This window comes from Myxocyprinus asiaticus, chromosome 14 (assembly GCF_019703515.2).
Source record: "Myxocyprinus asiaticus isolate MX2 ecotype Aquarium Trade chromosome 14, UBuf_Myxa_2, whole genome shotgun sequence".
In the NCBI taxonomy this organism is placed as follows: domain Eukaryota; kingdom Metazoa; phylum Chordata; class Actinopteri; order Cypriniformes; family Catostomidae; genus Myxocyprinus; species Myxocyprinus asiaticus.
The window spans coordinates 47,013,517-47,031,638 of record NC_059357.1 but is presented as its reverse complement, the minus strand read 5'-3'; the positions used below and the strand labels follow the sequence as shown (position 1 = coordinate 47,031,638).

The 18,122-nt window shown below is 41.2% G+C and overlaps 1 pseudogene; it reads right to left on the bottom strand.

Annotated features, from left to right (window-relative positions):
* The window catches only part of LOC127452269 (centrosomal protein of 112 kDa-like), a 284,785-nt pseudogene that overhangs the window by 217,435 nt on the left and 49,228 nt on the right, over positions 1–18,122 (bottom strand).

The following is an 18,122-nucleotide window of genomic DNA, read 5'->3' as shown; positions in this document are numbered from 1 at the left end:
CCCTCTCACGCGTGCCTCTTCTCCAGGCAATGGAGGATGCATGTGGTGAAGTTGATGGGGGCTTTTGGCGGCTGGATCCGTCACTCCAGAAGATTCTTTCCCCGCTGTTTAGCCAGAGAGAACATTGCTTGTGATGTAGATGAGGTGCTGTGGCCAGACCAAAATAGGAGGCAGGATGCATCCTAATTTCTTTTTTCTTACATTTTGCATGTGTATTTGTCTTTTTGTGTTTAGAGTTTTGAAAGAATGAGCCACTTCCATTTTTTTTATTTTTGTACAGAAAACCCTTTATCTTACTGAATGTTTTCCTGGTTTTCTCCTGTTGGGTATGGAAAGAGTTACATATAAAACACAAGTGTTCAAAAATACTGCATTTTGGAAATAAATGACAATGTTTTTGTTACTGTATTGCATTTGTGTTGTGTGTGTTTTATTATGTATATTTGAGTAGGTATACATTACTGTAACAATCTTTTACAACCAGCTACAGTGTAACACTGGCAATGCAAAAGGCATAAACCTACTGATGGGATATTCATAGTGTGTTGTTGGTTGGCAGACAGATCTATTCATATGTGTGTGATTTCGGGGTGATTTCAAGCACAGCACTATGTCTTTGCTGGTGAACGTGGCTTATGTGGCCACATAAATGCATAAGTGCTATTCTTAAAGGTTTTTGAAAAGTGCGCATGTGCATATGGCACCTGGGAATCCTGGAGCATGACATAAGAGGAAAACCCCATTATTAAAGTGCAATGCCATGGAAAGCCACGATGGAAGGTTAAGGAAAAAACACAGCAGCAACTGTAGGGCATCTGGGAATAAAGTGAAGCAATGGAAAACAACAAATGGCCAAGTCATCCTCAGACACCATGTTTGTTATTTACACCAGCGTCGCAGCACATTATGTTGCCGTGAAGAAATGTGCTTACTGACTGAGCTGCATATATACAAGAGTAAAGGGTATTCTGCTTACACAGTACATGTAAGAATGAAGGCCACTCTCGAGTCATAAGCAGCTTTCTCACAATAAATGTCTATTTAAACAAGCTCATTGTCTTCTTTCTATTGCTTGATAAAAGTCAATCAGTTAAAAAAAATAAAATAAAATTGAGGATAAACGTAATAGTGTAACTTTCCTAAACACTGCTTAACTGCTTAAACACTCTTTTTTGGGTATCTTTGTAAATCTGCAGATGTTCATGTGAATATATCTGTTGAGTAAATGATTCAAAGACTATAACCTACAGAAAGACTCATTGAACGAATCAATGAACCAATCACAACAAATTATTTTGGTCACTGGGATGTATAGTATCAAAAACCCCACCTGACAAGCACGGTGAATAGCAGAAGACACTTCACAGGGCCAAAATTAATATGTAAAATGGACATGCAAAAGTTGCTTATTGAAGCTTTCAGTTGAAAATATGTTTCAGGAGAGATTGCATTATAAATGGGGGGTAAAAACTAAAAAAAGAATAAGGAAAAGAGGAATCAAAGTGATCTCTTTGTTGAAAATATCCTTCTGATCTGTGTCTCAAGAGCTTGTTGAGTGTTAACATTCCAGACTCTCAGAAACATGAATGAGAGCTGCTGGCATCTGAAAGGACTTGAGCCACAGGCCTGAGGAACTCACTTGTGACCTTATCCCTCTACAACTTTCTCCCAGATTTCAATGGACCGGTTCTGCAAGTCCTCAACAATCCACCCATTGTGTGACATGGCAAAGGCTTTTGATGAGCCCCAGGAATTTAGAAATCCTTCGTGGCAGGGTGGGAGGGAGCCAAGCGCAACCCATATTTAGCGAGCTCCAAATAAACAGCCTGTTCCCAAACGGCGGCCCAGACTTGAGCTTTGAGCTGTGGGCGACAAGATGCCTGGGCTCAAGGTGGGTTGGGCATTTCAGAAATGTGTTTTATCTGATGTGGCCGTTGCTCAGCAGTATGCCGTTTGTTCAGCCCTCTGTTACTCCTTTGATGGCTTGACATTCTACAGGCCGTCTGTGTCCGTGTGGGAGTTCAAAGGCTGTCGGCCATTGTCCCAGCAAGGGTGGACAGCGGCGTTGCAACCAGGGGTCTGCAACTCTCAAAGGACCCTACGGAGATCAACGGCAACCAGGACATGACAGGGCACATGTGCTGGTCCGGTCTCCCCGGGACTCAAACGAGACCTTCAATGGACAATTCTGCACAGCTTGTGTGTGATGTTTACACAGCCTTCAAAGAAATATGCACCTGAGCAAATATTGACATCCTCTGAGCGGAGCACTTTTGATTCTTTCAAAACAAAACAACACACTCATTAGGAGAGAAGCAGATGCAATTACAGTTGAAAAATCATCTATACCAATGAGGATTTTATGTAATGCTGATGGCAATCAATGTCGAAATAATGAATGTTCAGGATCCACAAGAAGGCATGGAGGTCGCTTTCCATTTCCAATGGGAGAAATCAAACAAAAACAAAGGCCCAACAGTTACTGCTGCTGAACCCTGCTATTCCGTACCAATCCAGGCTCATTGACATGGTTATGGTTTCTTTTTTCTATTTTGGTGCTGCGAAATCAGAAATAGAATGGACCAAAATTTGAATCGTCCAAACTATTAACAAATAGGTTTTTTACAATTCTAAATACCAATTTTAATACCACAGCAAAAACTGTGTGCTGTGAAATCTGAATTAGAATAGACTGACTGAGCAAGTGACCAATTGTGAGTTGCCACATCACTAAAGCTGTTCCACCAGCATGTTGAATACAATTAGCAATCCGTACTGGCAAATTTGGCCAGGGAAAATGTATAATTGTACCATACAAAACCATGCTCAGGGGGAAATGCTACTGGAACTGTTCCTCACCATGCTTAGAACCGTTCGGCCCGATGGTGAAAAAGTGGTGAAGAGCTCCTATTTTGAGATGTACTCTCTGAGGTTGGGGGTGACATTCTCTCATGAGGCCTAATACACTAGTGTACAATGAAGAGAGGTTGGACACTGGAGGCGAGATGGCCATTTCAGAGCTGGTGTGTCCTTCAAACACAGACACAACTTCACAAAAAACAAAAACGCCTCCTAAAAGTTATTTTCTCCCTGTGAAAGTCAGTGAGCCCATCAGTGGATTATTTATCTAGCTTTTTGTCCATCAGAAGTGCACTCTGTTGCTAAGCTCATCATCCTGCAAGCCGGTCGCCCGTGAAAGATGAAAGCTTCCGGCTACAAGCGTGAGAGAGAGGGGCCATCCAGGGGGTTAAAGGGAAGTTCGTGGAACATTTAGGGACATAGACAATTTCCCCATCGCATCCTTGAAGAGCTCTTTTCAGTCCCACATTGTAGAGTCGTAACAGAGGCGGTCACGCTTTTAGTGATGGCCATGAAAGACAGCTGTCTGGTGAGATTCATGTTTTTATTTATAAAGGGTGGGGAACACAAACATCTACAAGGCCAGGTAATTTTAAAGACTTTAAAGAAGCACAGTTTCAGGGTGTGATGTTACTGGGCATAACGAAAAAAAAACACAGACAAGTATCAATGTGTCACATGCCGATTGTTACTTCAATGGAAAGAAATGCTGTTAATTACAGATATTTTACCTGTTTGATTCTTGGTCTGGACTGATATATGTAAAAAAAAAAAACAGTGTGACAAACAGCAATACAATCCTATGTGGGTGAGGCAGCCGCCTGTGATATTTGCAAAACAGGCAAAACCAAACCTGCAACATGTGAGCCATCAATCTGTGTATCATTAAACACTTACATATTAATCTCATCATCAGCCCTTTATCTGATGATCAACATTCATTAACGTCAGACTTATCCATTGTTTATAAGGAAAACTTCATGTGCCTTAACAGATATGAATGAAGGTAAATCTGTTGCAAAAACTCGAGAGCTTGTAGATTTGAAGTTGAGAACTTGAACAATAAATATTTGTACTTGTAATATGAAATTTACACTCACAGCCCGATGTGAAAACTTGTAAAATAAAAATCTTAAATTGAATGCTGCAATCTGCACTCACAGACAATAATCCAAAACCTGTGTTTTGAATTCAAAGGTGCAGACAAATAGTCACAAATATGTAAAATGACATTCACATAAATACAACGACAGACACAAACTTGTATTACATATTTACTTTTGTATTTTAATTCACTTTCGCATTACAACCACAGATCAGCAGTTACAACCTCTCAAATCTGCCACTGCAACTTCAAATCTTCACACCTTGACTTCTGCAACAACTTTCACGAAAAACCTGTAGCAGAACTCACTTGTGCACTTGTAAATCAAGATGTTAGAGAACAGACTACCAGAGTAGATTAAAACGGATAATAGTACTAACTTGATGGCTATCTACTTTGTATAGAATTCAGTGTAAGTTATAATGGATCTATTTTCCCGCTGCACCTGAATTAGTGCATTTTCTGGTGTTTTTAGGATTCGCTGTCAATATGTGATTTAAATTAAAGTGCACATGACCATGGTAATCTCAGATAATTATGATTAAAGCAAGTCATCGTGGTCAGGCAATTATATATCTTAATAATTCTAAATTATATATCTTATTCTTAAGGTGTCAAGGTGAACTTTCTTAGTGCTTGTTTTTAAGGTTTGATCAGCATGGAAGGGTTGATAAAACAGATAAAACTAAGAAATTAATTACTGGCATGTAAAAGTCATTTAAAATGACCTGAGTTTTATTCTGATCAGATAAATATCCAAATATAGTCTCATTTCACACAAGAATGCACACTGTGCACAATATTACCTTTATTTCAGAAGTGTGTTTCTTAAAATAATTACAGTAGCATTGCAATTAATCAAAGCAAGTACTGTATGACTTCTTTAGATTTAATATTTGCTTGCTAATTTACAACAATGCAATATCAGTAACAGCATCGAAGTAGAAATATAAGGGAAACGACCAACAGAAATAATAATAATGAAATAATAAAGGCATGATTTCTAATCTTCTATAGATAGTCAGCAAGCATGATTAATATTGTTACCCATTCATGTGAAAATAAAGATAATTGTTTGGAAAGAATAACACTCAAGTTGTTGTGTTTTACATTTAAAAAAAAAAAAAAATCAAACAAATGTGTTGCGTATAGTGCTTGTGACCAAACAACATGGTGCCGACCACAGCAGATTTTGTCTTTGGGAGAAATGCCAAAAAACTACATCTGGTAAGAAACCTCATTAAGTTTTTATTGAAACCTGTTTGAGTCAAAAGTTTAGCCTCTAGTTTAATCTGAAATGCCATTTATCGCAGAATGCCACGCTGCTAAACACAATGTACACTAATGTGTACATAGTGTCACTTTCTGAATCTCTGCATCATGTTTCTGCTGCATCCTCAGCGTCTCCTCCTGATGTTTGTCCTCCAAAACGTTTGTCCTCAACTCAACCGACAAATGAACAACAACAGCATGAAAGAACATAAAAGAAAAGAAAAGAAAAGAACAATTCAAGTCAACATGAAACCATGTCCACAAATCATTTTGGTTCCGTAATATGTTGTATTTCCGAGTGAAACAGGATAGTGAGAAAACAATGCAAGGGATTTCATTTTATCAATCAGGAATTGATTGGATGGTAATAAGTGATCTCTAAATGACGGGTGGTCAGAGGGAAAGAGTTGAAAAATAAGAGGGCTTGGTGACATCAGCCAAAAATAAAAGTCAATCCAGAGGTGAAGCAAACTACCACACATTTCAATATTTCTGGGATCAAAAGTTCAACAGTTGTTTTGAGTAACATGTTAGAACATGGATCCTCTCAGGCCTTTCAAGTAGTCAAACCCACATCAATAATGCACACACACTCAAACACAACAAAAGGGAGGTGTGCTCACACCAGTGATGGGGACTAACTAAAAGTAGTGAAGCCACAAACTTAACTACATTTTTCAGTAGGTAGGCAGTAGTGTAACTGTTTTCAGAATAGTGTAGCTTTTCCAGTAACAAACAACATTTTACAATGAGTAAAATCAGTGCAGTGCAAAAATCTGATACACTGCCATTTTTAATGTAAGTTTACACTTAAACTGTAAAAGTCCCTGGATACACACACTCACTGAGCACTTTATTAGGAAAATCTGAACACCTCACATTAACACATCAACCATCAGAATGGGGGGAAAAAAATTATCTCAGTGATTTGGACCGTGGCATGATTGTTGGTGCCAGATGGGCTGGTTTGAGTATTTCTGAAAATGCTGATCTCCTGGGATTTTCACACACAACCATCTGAGTTACCGTAGTCTTTCTGACAGCTTGAATCAGTCTGGCCATTCTCCATTGACCTCTCTCATCAACAAGACATTTCCATCTGCAGAACTGCCGCTCACTGGATGTTTTTTGTTTTTGGCACCATTCGGAGTAAATTCTAGAGATTATATTATATTAGATTAGATTAGATTCAACTTTACTGTCATTGTGCAGAGTATAGGTACAGAGCCAATGAAATGCAGTTAGCATCTAACCAGAAGTGCAAATAGCAATATATATATATATATATATATATATATATATATAAATGAGTATATACAATAAAGATTTTTATGGAGTGCAGAGTTATGAGGTAGAGAAGCAGAGACCAGCTCAATGCAAATGTCTATGAGTATAGTACAAGGTGCAAATGATATAAACACTGAAGGTGCATTGTACAGAATGAAGTATAAATATGTAAATATATATATGGCCGGTGACCATAACAGTGCAAGTGACATCAAGAGGTAGAAATTATGTGCAAAGAAATGTGCAAGGGAATGTGCAAAAAAATATGTAGTCTGAGTGGGATGTAGTGTTCAGCGCCTGAGTTTAGAGTTCAGTAGTCTGACAGCTGAGGGAAAGAAACTGTTCCTGAGTCTGCTGGTGCGACAGCAAAGACTCCTATAGCGTCTCCCAGATGGGAGATGAGTAAACAGACCATGGATGGGGTGAGAGGTGTCTTTGATAATGCTTCTCACCCTCCTTAGGCAGCATTTGTGGTGAATGTCTTTGATTTAGGGGAGCTGAACCCCAATGATGTATTGGGCAGTTTTCACCACCCGCTGGAGGGCCTTCTGGTCTGAGACAGTGCAGTTGCCATACCACACTGTGATGCAGTTTGTTAAGATACTTTTAATAGTGCAGCGGTAAAAGTTCAGCAGAATGTGGGGGGACAGGTGAGCTTTCCTTAGCTTCCTAAGGAAGTAAAGGCGCTGTTGCGCCTTTTTGATCAGAGTGGAGGTGTTGTAGGTCCAGGAAAGATCTTCAGAGATGTGGACACCCAGGAACTTGAAGCTAGTCACACGCTCCACTTCGTCCCCATCAATGTAGATGGGAGTGTATGTGTGGCCCTTTCTAGTCTGCCGGTAGTCCACAATCAGCTCCTTGGTCTTCTGGGTGTTGAGTGTGAGATTGTTGTTGGCACAACACACTGCCAGGTGCTGTACCTCTTCCCTGTAGGCTGTTTCATCGTCGCTGCTGATCAGGCCTACCACAGTGGTGTCATCTGCAAACTTGATTATGAGTTGGAGCCATACTCAGGTATGCAGTTGTGGGTGAAGGGGGAGTAGAGGATTGGACTCAGCACACAGCCCTGTGGTGCACCAGTGTTCAAAGTGAGGGTGGAGGAGTTGTGGTTGCTGATCCTAACAGACTGTGGTCTGTTAGTGAGAAAGTCCAAGGTCCAGTTGCAGAGGGAGGGGCTGATGCCAAGATCAGTGAACTTGGAGATCAGCTTGGATGAGATCACAGTATTGAAGGCAGAACTGAAATCAATGAATAGCATCCTGACATATGTGTTGTTTTTTTGTCCAAGTGAATCAGGCCGGAGTGAAGAGCTGAGGCGATAGCATCCTCAGTTGACCTGTTGGGTTTGTAGGTGAACTGATATGGGTCCAGTGTTGTGTGCAGGCATGTTTTCAGGTGGGAGAGGACCAGCCTCTCAAAACACTTAGTGATGATGGGAGTAAGAGCAATGGGGCGGAAGTCGTTGAGGGCCACTGCAGCAGCATGTTTTGGTACTGGTACGATGGTGGCTGTTTTGAAGCAGTTGGGGACAATGGCCTGGGCCAAGGAGAGGTTGAAAATGTTGGTGAAGACATCTGCCAGCTGTTCTGCGCCGGCCCTGAGCACTCGGCCAGGGATGCCATTAGGGCCAGCAGCTTTATGTGCATTCACTCTGCTCAGGGTGGAGCACACGTCACTGGTGGAAAATGTGAGCGGCAGATCATCAGGTGGGAGCTCAGCTTTTATGGGTGGTTCTGTGTTTCCACAATCAAAGCGAGTATAAAAGGTGTTCAGTTCGTCTGGGAGGTGGCATTACTGGTTGGGGGGGTACTGTTTGCTGGTTTGTAATCTGTGAGGGCATGGATGCCTGTCCACATATGTCGGGGGTCATTGTTCTTACATTTTTCCTCAATCCGCAGTTTGTAATTGTGTTTGGCTGCTTTTATTCCCCTCTTCAGATTTGCCCTGGATAAACTGTAGGCTTCCCGGTCGCCAGATCTGAAAGCAGCATCACGTGCCTTCAGCAGGAGTCGGACTTCCTTGTTCATCCAGGTTTTCTGATTGGGGTATATTTTAATTGTTTTATGGGTGGTTACCTTGTCGACACACCTGTTGATGTGTTGCAGAACAGAATTTGTGTAGGTATTAATGTCCGTGCGTTAGTCCAGGTTGGCCTGGGAAGCAAACACATTCCAGTCTGTGTTCTGGAACTTATGCTGTAGTGAAGAGTCTGCTCCTTCCAGCCACACTTTTACAGTCCTCACTGTGGGTTTCACACGTTTGATGATGGGGGTGTATTTGGGGAGTAGGAACAGGGATAAGTGATCAGATTGTCCAACATGGGGGAGGGGGTGGCTTTGTAGGCATCAGAGATGTTTGTATAAACATAATCAAGAGTGTTGTCTCCTCTTGTAGGGCAAGAAATGTTTTGATAAAATTTGGGGAGTGCTGTCCTCAAATTGGCGTGATTGAAATCCCCAGCAATGCTAAAAGCTCCATCTGGATGCGTTGTTTGCAGTTTACTAACAACAAAAGAGAGTTCCTTCATGGCTAGCTTAGCATCCGGGGGTACATATACTGCAGCGATTATGGTAGATGTAAATTCACAGGGCAGGTAAAAGGGTCTGCACTTGATAAAGAGGTATTCAATATCTGCAGAACAGTGGGATTTGGTAATAACAGCATCGGTGCGCCAAGTTCTGTTTACATAGATGCAAACACCCCCACCTTTGCTTTTACCGGAGTCTACAGCCATTCTGTCAGCTCTATAGATATTGCGCCCCTCTAGCTCAATCGCACTGGTTGGAATGGTGCTATTGAGCCAGGTTTCCATGAAAACCATAACATTGCAGTCCAAAAACATTCGCTGAGTAATCCGGAGCTGTAGTTCATCGATCTTATTTGCCAGAGACCATACATTAGTGAGGAAGATGCTCGGTAGCGCTGGGCAATGTGGGTTGAGCTTTAACTTAGCCCGCAGGCTGCCCCGCTTACCCCTTCTTTGTTTACGCTTGCGGTGATGGGCACTTCCTGTCGGACTGGCTAATTCACCTGAGTCCGGGGACCGGAGTAACTCTGGAGGTAGCAGATGGAGGTTTAATGTTGTATCCACTGTGGTGTTTGTGCAGCGAAGTTGGATGTCCAGTAGTGTGTGACGGCTGTATGAAGTTAATGCAAGTTATGACGAACAACTGAGCTGAAAATAACTAGGTAAATAATAACTAATTTGTAAAAACTGGAGAGACGCTGAGCCTCACATTGTGCACGCGCCGCCATCTTGCTTACAAGACTGTTGTGTGTAAAAATCCCAGGAGATCAGCAGTTACAGAAATACTCAAACCAGCCCGTCTGGGGGGCCTGGGTAGCTCAGCGAGTACTGACGCTGACTGCCACCCCTGGAGTCGCGAGTTCAAATCCAGGGTGTGCTGAGTGACTCCAGCCAGGTCTCCTAAGCAACCAAATTGGCCCAGTTGCTAGGGAGGGTAGAGTCACATGGGGTAACCTCCTCGTGGTCACTATAATGTGTGGTTCTCGCTCTCAGTGGGGCGCTTGGTGAGTTGTGCATGGATGCCGCAGAGAATAGCTTGAAGCCTCCACAGGCACTACGTCTCCATGGTAACGCACTCAACAAGCCACATGATAAGATGCGCGGATTGACGGTCTCAGACATGAAGGCAACTGAGATTCGTCCTCCGCCACCCAGATTGAGGCGAGTCACTACACCACCACAAGGACTTAGAGCGCATTGGGAATTGGGCATTCCAAATTGGGGAGAAAAGGGGAGAAAAAAAACAAAAAACAGCCCATCTGGCATCCATGCGATTATCTAATCAGCCAATTGTGCGGTGCGGTGCATAAAATCATGCAGATATGGGTCAGGAGCTTCAGTTAATGTTCACATCAACCATCAGAATGGGGAAAATATGTGATGTCAGTGATTTTGACCGTGGCATGATCATTGGTGCCAGACGGGTTGGTTTGAGTATTTCTGTAACTGCTCATCTCCCGGAATTTTCACGTACAACAGTCTTAACAAAGCCACATGTCATGGTCTGGGTAGATTAGATGGTAAGCGAACAATCAGTTCTTGTAGTCAACATGTTGAAAGCAGGAGAAATGGGCAGGAGTAAAGACCTGAGCAACTTTGACATAGGAGAAATTGTTATGGCCAGACGACTTGGTCAGAACATCTCTGAAATGACAAAGCTTGTGGGGTGATCCCGGTCAGCAGTGGTGAGTACCTACCAACAGTGGTCTGAAGACGGACAAACTACAAACCGACAAGGTGTTGGGCACCCAATGCTTGTCGATGTGTGAGGGCAACAAAGGCTATCCTGTCTGGTCTAAACCGACAAAAGGTCTACTGAGGCACAAGTCACAGAAAATTTTAATGATGGTTACGGGAGGAATGTGTCACAACACACGGTGCATCGCACCCTGCTGCGTATGGGGCTGCGTAGCCGCAGACCGGTCAGAGTGCCCATGATGACCCCTGTCCTCCATCGAAAGCTCGTACAATGGGCACGCGAGTGTCTGAACTGGACCATGGAGCAGTGGAAGAAGGTCGCCTGGTCCGATGAGTACCGTTTTCTTTTACATCACATGAACGGCCATGTACATGTGTGCCGTTTACCCGGGGAAGGGATGGCACCAGGATGCACTGTGTGAAGACGACAAGCCGGTGGAGGGAGTGTGATGCTCTGGGTAATGTTCTGCTGGGAAACCCTGGGTCCGGCCATTCATGTGGACGTCAATTTGACACATGCCACCTACCTAAACATCGTTGCAGACCAGGTACACACCTTCATGGCAATGGTATTCCTTGATGGCAGTGGCCTCTTTCAGCAGGATAATGCGCCCTGCCACACTGCACACATTGTTTGGGAATGGTTTGAGGAACAGGATGAAGAGTTCAAGGTGTTGCCCTGGCCTCCAAATTCCCCAGATCTCAATCCGATTGAGTATCTGTGGGATGTGCTAGACCAACAAGTCCGATCCACAGGGGCTCCACCTCGCAACTTACAGGACTTGAAGGATCTGCTGCTAATGTCTTGGTGCCAGATACCACAGGACACCATCAGATGGGTCGGCGCTGTTTTGGCAACATGCAGAGGACCAACAGCACATTAAGCAGGTGGTCATAATGTTTTGGCTCATCAGTGTATGTCAGTCACCACCAAAGACCATTTTTGACCCAGGAAAAACCCTGATTTGTGGTACCATCTGAAAGCTTAGAATCTGAACTTTTTATAGAATACCATTACTTTTACATTTTTGTTACATAACATAACAAAATAAAGCCTGAAATCCTATGTGTCGCAAATTAGCACCATCTTTAGAAATATGTATATGAATATAAAAGTGTTTCACATAGCACTTAAATATACAAGTCATTTATCAAATTAAAGCTCTTGTTCTCAGGAATGTGACTGTACAGTTTATGTTGTTTCACTAAAACTACAGTTCAAATGATTATCAAAATAATCACATGAAATATGATCTCTATAAGACAACAAAGACAAATGTCTCCTTTCTGCTCTGATCACTGCTTCTGTAAGACCAAAGTAGCCACAAACTCTATATCAGCACTTACCTTAGGCTGTTTTCTTTAAAATTAGCCATTTTTTTTCCCTTGTCTGTGAGCTTGCTTAAGTAAATAATACAATGTTGTATCTCAGATGTCCAGAACAAAATTAGCAGTACAGCTGAAAAAAGCGTGATAAACAAATAATCTGAAAAATATGTTATCAACTATGTGTATCTATCATCACATTTACATTTTTGTAATTAATCCACAATTAAAGAGGTACATAATCCATGTACAGCTTTACAGCTGATCAAACTAAGGCAATGGAGCACAACTGTCGGGTTTTGTTGGTAGAAATCCAATACATTTTTTTTTCCATTGGCGAAAAGACTTTTAATGACAACTTAGTGTCTGAGGTTGTAAATCGATGGCAGAGATGAAGTTACTGTTTACAAACAAACACTCCACCCTGCCACTTCCGGGTTCCTTTGTTAGCTTGCTGTCTATGGGCGCCTAGCTCAAATTCTGCTGAAACTGCCCAAAAAGTGCTGTTTGTGGGGTTGGAACGCGTCTGCTCTATTAGACACAATTAACCTGCAGCAGCTGTTGGTAGATATTCACTTTTTTTAACGAAGAAATCATGCAAACTCCGATCGCAATTTGCTGTTTATAATTTCCAAAGTGCTGTCACGGTGACAAATATGATGTCAAATATGATATAATGATGAACTTATATGATCAAGACTACCATATATGACAAATGGGAGGAACAGGACCCGTCTCCACCACTACAGCACATGGACTACTGTTTGTCAAAGGATAAGTGAATGAAAAAAATGTCATACTGCTAAAATTATGTCTTTGCATTTATTTTGAATGCAGTAAATAATATTGTTCAGTCGGAACGGCTTTTAAGTTTTGATATGGAATATGAGCATACTGAAGTAAAATATTCTTATTTATTATATGTGGGTTAATAATTTAAGCAGGAAAGATGTATATTGTATGTCTGATGGTGGTTTTCATTTCTAAGTACACAAATTCTCAGGCTTTAGAAGTGTGTTAAAGGTGTGAGGATGTGTATTCATCAACCTGTTACATGTCCGACATAATCATACAGGCTCATTGAACCAAGTTTAAACTTGTTTTTCTGATATTTCAGAAAAGAACCCACATACTTTCTTCACTGTAAACCATAGATATCCCTTTATAATAACTTTTATTAACATTAACAGACATTATTAAATTCTATAAAGCTTATAAGATTATTAAAACTGCAGCGTTGCCTATTTCCACCATTGAAATCTGCTGCTCGAAAGAACCCAGGAGCGCGGTTTCCTGCGGTGTGACGTCAAGAGTAATTTAATCTGTATGGTTTTGCTGAAGCCATCACTCCTCATTATTTCATCTTCATTTTACTTTTTTTTTTTTTCTTGATTCGCTATGGTGCTATTTTCGCAAGTAAGTGGTCCCAACTGGTGATCAAATATGCAGGATTTTTTTTTTTTTTTTTTTTAGCATATTTTCAGTTGCCTTAGTACAAGACACAAAAGCACAAAGGACCTTTTTTCACTACAGCTAACAAACATTTCATCTAGACATACCCTTCATTGAAAGTAACTGGCTTTGATAATGCTGTCAAAATAAAACTTTTCATTTGTATCATTTTATTATATTTAACTATTATTAAATACAACTGAACTTAAGGGTTAACCAACTATAGATTTTCAACTGGTTTGATTATTTTGTATGTAAAGTATCAAAATCAATGTTGCATGTTTGAAACAGGATAACCAAACATAATGAATTCCTGTTATCCCCTTTTTGAGTTTTATAATTAGGGTCAGTTATACTGTAAATTATTATTATTAATAACATTATTTGTTTAAATGTATTGCTGTCACTGTGATTAGGATTGTTCATTCATTTGAAAACCCCATTATTTTAGAGCAAGAACGGATTGCCTCTTATTAAAATATAAATGATATGATCCCATAAATATTACTCTCATAAATAGTTTTAATGTATTTAGCTACTTATTTTTAGTAGCTTTTATTGTAGCTAACTAGTTTCTCTAAAGGGTAGCTTGACTGTAGTTGAACTAATGCAAATTATGAGACAGCAAGCAATAGTTTCAAAGTCACTGCGCGAACACTGGCTCACACGCACACACTTCAGTTTGAGTCATTCGTCACTATGGCCGCTGGTCATTCCTCCAGCGGAGCCTTTCTTCTCGTGTATTTTGGGAAACAGTTTGATCTGGCAGGATCATTGTGTATGTGTGAGCCTCCCTGCCCTGGGGCTGACTGCGGATAAGGGCTTTCAACTGCTGCCACCAGTGTGGGACACCATCCACTGGCTTATCAGATGTGCTGCAGGGCACTATATGGCTAGAGTGAAATACACAGAGAGACATGGAGACATCTGCAGGTGAGAGTAACATTCACTACTTCCTGCTAGAACAGAGTAAAGCATCTACATGCAGAGAAGTGGTCACTGAGGGGGAAAATGCTTGATAACACACTGATTAGATGTTTAGGGAAAGTGTCAATTGTGTATGAGCTTCCTGTTGTGATATATAACCTGGCTTATTTAGTTCATAAAAAAGGGTGATACATTTGCAAAAAGCAATATCCTTAAACAGAAAAGCAGGACTTCCTGTCCTACAGTTGTTATTTTGAGTATTCATCTAATTCATTTATAAGTGGTGTGTCTTCACTTTACATACTCTCTCTTAAAGAGAAAAAGAAGACATATTTGACTACCAAAACCATAGATACAAACAATGACACAAGTTTCAGTGAAGGTTTTGTCTTTTGGTGATTTATATTTAGAATGTCTCTCACAATCAGTTTTTCTCTGATTTGAGGTTAACACACATGCTAAAGACAAATTCACAAATTAGAACTACCAGCAATACCATCCAACAACCTAATACTCTGATTTTATTCACTCACAGATTCACTCTTTTGCTCTTGTGCGTTCAAGCGGGTATCCATGGGCAATTGTAGACCATTTTAAATGGGGGGACAGGGACGGGGGTGGGCAGTGACGTCTTAGTGCAGTGTGTGGACTTTTTAAACAGTCCCTTAGGCACTGTAGGCAAATATTCAAAGAATATCAAACTTAAAACTAACATTACACTGCACTGGGGGGTTAAGGATAGGTCAGAGGGGCCTGGTTGTCCTGGCCCACCTAACGATGAGTTAGGTTCACCTTGGCAACCACAACCCCACCTACCCTTCTACCTCTTTGGCCCACCTGGAGGGTCTTATGGCTCACCTTACATCTTAGAACTGGAGCGAGGCCTGATACCAACACATGATGCATGCAGGGTCGTATTAACGCACAGGCTTACCAGGGCTTAAGCTTCGGGGCCCATGGCTGCAGGGGGGCCCCGAACTCCCAGGAGGTGGGGCCCGGTCACGGCATCCGCCACCGTATTCTCCCCAGTCGACGTGCGTGGGAGGATGCGTATGTAAACATGTTTATAGGGCTCCGCTGATGTAAAAACAGAAATGGTGCTCAATGGCTAAACCCGTCCGTGTAGCGCATGGTCATACAGCAACAACCTTCCGCCTCCATTGGTATCGTACCACGATATATCGTTACACCCCTACTCAACAACAAAGATTGAGCATTGTGAGTGTTGCCATAGAAACTAAACATTTCTGAGTTTGAGGACATGAAGAGTTCACAGTAGAGTATCCATGACGTCAGCTTGTAATTACAGTCTACGTATACAACGTAATCAGCTTTACACCATGTCCTAACCAGTCACGGGGCAATACAACGACAAGTGACAAGTGACAGGACATTTTGTCAGCTGTTTGGTTCTTACTTTTGTGTCGTTGTGCTGGGTAGCCCTACCCACAGTGAAATGTGATTAATCCATAATCCCAGTTGACATAACTGCATATCAACATAAAATATGTTCTTATTGGCTGAGGTTGTGTCGCATCGCACAGCAGTTTTGCATCCAGTGTGTACAGACAAATTTCTTATATTGTTACTGGTCAGGAGACAGTGTTTAGTCAACTTAGAAACACATCTACATATTTCATATTTCAGATAATACATGACAGCCTTAGTGAATCAACATGGAGACACTAAAATCAATGTCCAGGCGCATTTCACACAAGTCAACCGCAGGCTCATATCCTTACAAAATTATCTAGAGGCTGAAATGAAGCAGGGGATTCAAAACAGTTTTTCTGCATTCACCTGCCCTAATTCCACTCACCCAACCCCCCCTTGCTTTGCGCATGATTTTTCTTGTGCAATCTCAGAGACCACATGTCAGATGAGAAGATTGCGTTGATTGAAGCTGCGCAGTTAAACGCATCCCGGCAGCACAGATGTAAACTTGGGCGGCACTCTTTTGCTTTTCTTGCCTTGTTTTTGAACCTTCAACTGGTGCTTTTAGAAAAGTTTGACAAACTACATCAGTGGCGTTGTGAAACTCTTGTCTGGTGCGGTGCGGTGGGCGAGCGCACACCTACGGCTTTTCACATTCTCTGGGATCAGTGAAGCGGATGACATTGGTGCTTTTACTGGCATTAAACTCACAGAGACGCGGCGCTGTTTGAAGAGCTGAAGGAAAGATGGAAGGGTGGGTGGAGGAGAGATGAGAGCAATTGTTCTGTCTTTGCTTTGCCCAGAGATGGTTTCACACATTTCCACGGGGAATATTTCAACAAAATGTCTGCAGCGTTTTAGTGCCACTCTGTGGGTTCAGTGTGTAATTCCAGGTTTTTTTATGTTAAGTATCTGGGTAAGTCTTCCATGATTGGCTAAACACCAAAAACTGATAATATCTTAATCAAATCACTGCCTTAGCTCTATGAAGGAAAACAACATTATGGAGAATATTACCGATTTGTGTCAGTGCACAGAAATCAGCCATTTCTATAAACAAAATGAGAAACATAGCTATCAAAAAAGTAAAACAGACAGTGAATAGTTAAATAAAATGTTATGAGGAAAAGGGTAGGACTTGATTTTATCAATCAGGAATTGGTTGGATGGTGAAAAGTGGTGATATCAGCCAAAAAGGAAAGATGTTTCAGAGGCGGTGCAATTTATTTATTTATTTATTTATTTGTTTTTATTTATCATTTTTTTAATATTATAACATTGTTTTATAAATAATTGATAAAATTAATATTTTAAAGATATGTTTTATTTTTATATACACTCACTCAGCACATTATTAGGAACACTATGGTCTTAATAAAGTTTCAGACATGGCCATCTGCTGTTGTAGCCCATCCGCATCAAAGTTGGACATATTGTGCATTTTGACATACTATTCTTCTCACCACAATTGTACAGAGCGGTTATCTGAGTTATCGTAGCCTTTCTGTCAGCTCGAACCAGTCTGGCCATTCTCTGTTGACCTCTCTCATCAACAAGGCATTTCCATCCACAGAACTGCTGCTCACTGCATGTTTTTTTGTTTTTGTTTTTTGTTTGTTTGTTTTTGGCACCATTCGGAGTAAATTCTAAAGACTGTTGTTCGTGAAAATCCCAGGAGATCAGCAGTTACAGAAATACTCAAACCAGCCCATCTGGCACCACGGTCTAAATCATTGAGATCACATTTTTTCCCCATTCTGATGGTTGATGTGAATATTAACTGAAGTTCCTGACCCATATCTGCATGATTTTATGCATTGCACTGCTGCCACATGATTGGCTGATTAGATAATAACATGAATAAGTAGGTGTACAGGTGTTCCTAATAAAGAGCTCAGTAAGTGTATATATATATATATATATATATATACTTTCTAGCAAGTCAGTCCACTGTCTGCCATGTTTGTAACGCTCTCGGGAGGCTATTTCCAGTCATGACAGTGCAGCTTCTATCTACTTGAATGGGGAAAGACCGAAATCTCCAAAACAGTTGGTCAAGATTACGATCAAAGTACATATTTCAAATCAGCAGTAAAATCTAGCAATACTGGTATTATAAATGGTGCTTCTTTCCCTCAGATTACGCTGAAAAACAACATTTTCCCAGCTTTTATAGATAATGCACATGCGCGTTCTCGATTTGATTGACAGGTGATGTCTGTATCTAAAAGATGA